Source organism: Eschrichtius robustus, chromosome 7 (genome assembly GCF_028021215.1).
Source record: "Eschrichtius robustus isolate mEscRob2 chromosome 7, mEscRob2.pri, whole genome shotgun sequence".
Taxonomy (NCBI): Eukaryota; Metazoa; Chordata; class Mammalia; order Artiodactyla; family Eschrichtiidae; genus Eschrichtius; species Eschrichtius robustus.
The window spans coordinates 81,278,081-81,282,262 of record NC_090830.1 but is presented as its reverse complement, the minus strand read 5'-3'; the positions used below and the strand labels follow the sequence as shown (position 1 = coordinate 81,282,262).

Here is a 4,182-nt window from a genome sequence, read left to right as displayed (position 1 = left end):
AAGAATGGCTGGCACTGAATTTTGGATAGTAGCTACTTGTAGAGGAGAGGGAGGAAACGTGTTTTGGGAAATATACAAAATGGGCTTCAAATATATTGGAATTGCATTAACTGTTATGCTCGGTTTTACACGTTACACCAGTGTTTATTTTAATATTTTATATCATTTTTTTATGTCTGAAGTTTCACAATTTAAAAATGTCAAAATATGTGAAGGAATAAAATAAAGGTTATAAGCTTGGTGGGGTATGAGCACAAAAGAGGAACCACAGACCCAGCCAAGGCACTCATAGGAAGCTCCCTGATAAGGAGATATTTGCCTTGAAGGATGAAAATGAAAAGAATGCTTTCTTCTATGAGACAGAAACAGAAAGAATGTTCAAAGTAAGTTGTGTGATTGTTTTCTTGGGCCAGCAGGCTAAATTGAGGCAGCTGACTTTTTTTTTTTTTTAACAGCCGAGGAGCTAAGAATGTGGGTTTTTTTTAAATGGTTACATTTTAAATGGCTATATAAGTATTTATATAATGTCCTCAGTTTTGCCTCTTGGTCCATAAAGCCCAAAATATTTACTATCTGGTACTTTAAGAGAAAGTTTGTTAATCCCTGGAACTTTTTTAAAAAATGAAGTATTGTTGATTTATAATATTATATGAGTTTCAGGTGTACAGCATAGTGATTCGGTATTTTTGCAGATTATACTCCGTTATAGGTTATTACAAGATAATGGCTCTAATTCCCTGTGCTATACAGTATATCCTGTTGCTTATCAACCCCTGGAACTTTAAATGCTTCTTTCCTAGTAATTCCGGGTGTATCTTCCTGATCAGGGGACAGAAACAAAAAAACACTTTTAGTGTAAAACTTCTTATGGTCTCAAGGGAGTAAATGCAGGTTTATATTAGTTGCAAAGCACAGAAATATAACTTAAACTACCTTAAGCAAAAAGAGTGAACTGTTTGATTATGAGTCTGGAAGTCCAGGGTAATGGCTTCAGGTGCAGCATGATTCACATGCTCAAATGACATCATAAGAATTTTGTCTCTGGGTCCCTAGACTCCGCTCTCCTCTGGGTTGACTTTATTATCAGGTAAGCTCTCCCAACTGGGATGGAAAAGACAGCCAACAGGAGCCCCAGGCTTATAATTGAGCAGCTGTGCAAATTGTCATTCATGATTGTTCCAGGAAAAGTCTGAGGATACATATTCCTTATCCTGGATCAACCGTCCACCCCTGGATCCGAGGGCGAGGGTGTCTCTTTGGTTAACAGGGCCCAAAAGTGTAGGAAAATTACAAGACTTTTACACAAGAAGAAAGGATGGGTTCAGATGTCCCCTAAGCACTGGATGGCAGACACTATTTTTGTTTACCCCACAGCTATTCCACCTTTACTACCCCTCCGGCTTCAAGATCCCAAGGCTGATGATAAACTGACTTTCCTGCTCTTCGGGTGTAATACATTCTTCATATACTTCCTATTTAGTCTGCTCACTTTTTGATGCACCAAGTATTTGGATCAACTCTGTTTTGTTTTCACTACGTAGTTTTGACTCCACATTTGCCATCTCCTTGTAACTCAATGACTTTCTTGCTTAGATTTCTTAGTAACACTTTTGAAAATGCAACTCTTTAGATTGCTCCTATTCCATCCATATTAGAAATTAGTGGGAATTGTGATACACGCATAAAACCTACAATGAACTGATACTTGGAATACCTACAAGATGAATAAACCTTTGCCTTGCCATATTTTCAACATAATTTTAAAATTTCAGATGGTAATCCACTCCTTTAGCCAGTTTTACCAAAGTCCAATTCCCAGCTAGCAGTAGGACTAGGGAAAGAAAAGAAGGAGGTGAGGAGATAGAAATATTCTGCCACATTTATAGTGAAATCTGGCTAAAGACTGTTGACCTAAAACAAATAGACTGCCAGTTATTTCTTCAGCAAAAATGAGTTTATTTGGGATCAGCAAAGGATTGTAATTCGGGGTCTGCAATCATGACGAGTCAAGTACAAGTCCCCAGTGAAAATAAAAAGAACGCTTTTTAAAAAGGGGAAGAGGGGGAATTCTCTGGTGGTCCAGTGGTTAGGACTCTGCACTTCCAATGCAGGGGGCCCAGGGTTCAATCCCTGGTCGGAGAATTAGGATCCCACAAGCCGCATGGAGTGGCCAAAAAATTAAATAAAAAGGAAAGAGGAAGCTGAGAGGGCTATAGTAAACAAAGGGCCCATTGGAGGAATTGAGAGTTCGAAGTATAGTGACTTTTCATTGGTTGAGTTGTGACAGTCTCTCATTGGCTGAGCTCTTGCCAGGCAAGAAGAAGAAGCATTTCTTCTTTCTGTTGGGCTCTTGTATCATCACAGGACGTGAGAGTTTCCCCTTCTGGCCTCCTGACGATTTTAATTGAGGTTTCTGTTTATTAATGTTTATAAGGCACACTTCCTCAATTCTACATAACAGAGTAAGAGTGTTCAGCCTTCATTATTGTCATTAATATGCCATCTGATTGGACCATATAGTCTTTCCCATGCCAGGGAATTGGCATGGGCAAAATTCTCAGGTCCTGGTACTCTCACTTAAAGCAGGAATTCTATTTAAATAATAAGTTTTGTAGAAAAAAAAAAAGAAAATACACACAAGTCTGGACTACCTCTGGCATCAGATTTGGAGAAGAGATGTAGAGATTTCAGAAAACTTTCCCATTTGGCCTGAGCCAGACTAGTCGTGGCTACAGAACCAACCATTAGGCAGCCGACTCCAAAGAATACCTGCCAGCAACTCTCTTCCCAGCACCTGACACAACCACCCCCAGCCTCAGGTCATATTCCCCGGCTCCTGAGTGTTTCTCAGTTACAGAGGCTCATGGCATGGGGGGTAGTCACTCCATCTCTGGCATTGGAACTACCTCCCCATCAATGGGTGCATCTGATCTTTCCCCTGTACAAGTTTCTAATCAGGAGCTGGCTGTCCTAGTCCCAGCTGTAGTGGCCCCAAACACAGTGGGTCCTCTGTGATTGGAAGTCGCTATTCAAGCAGTCAGAGTCCTGGTGTCAGCCATTTAAAGCAACTGTTCTTCCAAAACCAGCACTGAAGGACGAATCTCAGTGCAAATCTCAGAAAGCCCAACTCCACCCCCTCTAACTCATCACTATGTACACTACATCCCCCCTTCCCCCTACTGACACCAGGTCACTTTGTCCACAGAGCATAGCACAGCCAGGAAGGCAGCTGGGTCATCTGTAACCAAACTGCCTGGATTTGAATCCTACTTTGCTGTTCATGAGCTGTTGGCCTCTGTTTCTCCTCTGTTCCTCAGTTTCCCTGTCTGAAAAAGTGTGGATAATAATTACCTTCAGTCATTATTATGGAGATTGCGTGAGTTAATATTGGTAGCCTTGCTTAAGACAGTGCCATACACACAGTGCTATATGTGATGATCAAAAGAACAGCCCATCAAATGCTAAGTCTTCTTTAGACATAGCTGTTAGCTTCTAAGCCGTCACATCTGCATTTCCAAAACCAGAAAAGGAAAGCTGTCAAGGATAATGACAGGCAGAGGAGGAACTGAGCAAAAAGGAAACCTGGAAAGGACCAATCAAAAGGCCACTACGTATCCCATTCCAGGAAACAGCCTTGAATCTGTGCTAGCTCCCATGAAGCCAGGATCTAAAACCTCGACCCCCACCCAGAGAAATGGAGACTTAACAAGAGAGAATTAACAAGCTCTGCCCATTAAAAAAAATAAAAAAAAAAAAGAAAAGAAAAGAAAAGAAAAACAAAACACAGAAGTCCCTAGCTGTAGCTACTGAGACACTTCCCGGAGGAAGGTAGCTGACTTTTTATCAGATGTGTCACTCGGTGAAATAATTGCTGGCACTAATGGTGCAATAGCAGTATGCTCAGAGTACTATTTACCCATGTCTGTTCCATCTTTCAACTTCAAAGTGCCCACTGCCTCATAGAGCACATCAAAGTGACACCACTGTTGTTACGGACAGTGGCCTAACGCAAGACACAGAAGTCAAGTGATTTCTCTAGACAAGCAAAAGAAAAGATAACCTTTCATGGAGAAGCAAGGCTTGTGTGTGTGTGTGTGTACATCCTGAAGCTCCATCTTAATTCACAGGTTGGGGAGACAGAATTGGATTGCAGATTTATTCACCTTAAGGAAACACTAGAAT

At 41.1% G+C, this 4,182-nt stretch overlaps 1 non-coding gene across 1 annotated transcript; it reads left to right on the top strand.

The window, feature by feature from the left end:
• The first annotated feature begins 2,068 nt into the window (after window positions 1-2,068).
• Window positions 2,069-2,142, top strand: TRNAG-UCC (transfer RNA glycine (anticodon UCC)). The gene has a single exon. It is a non-coding gene; the product is annotated as a tRNA-Gly (tRNA).
• Window positions 2,143-4,182: the final 2,040 nt, after the last annotated feature.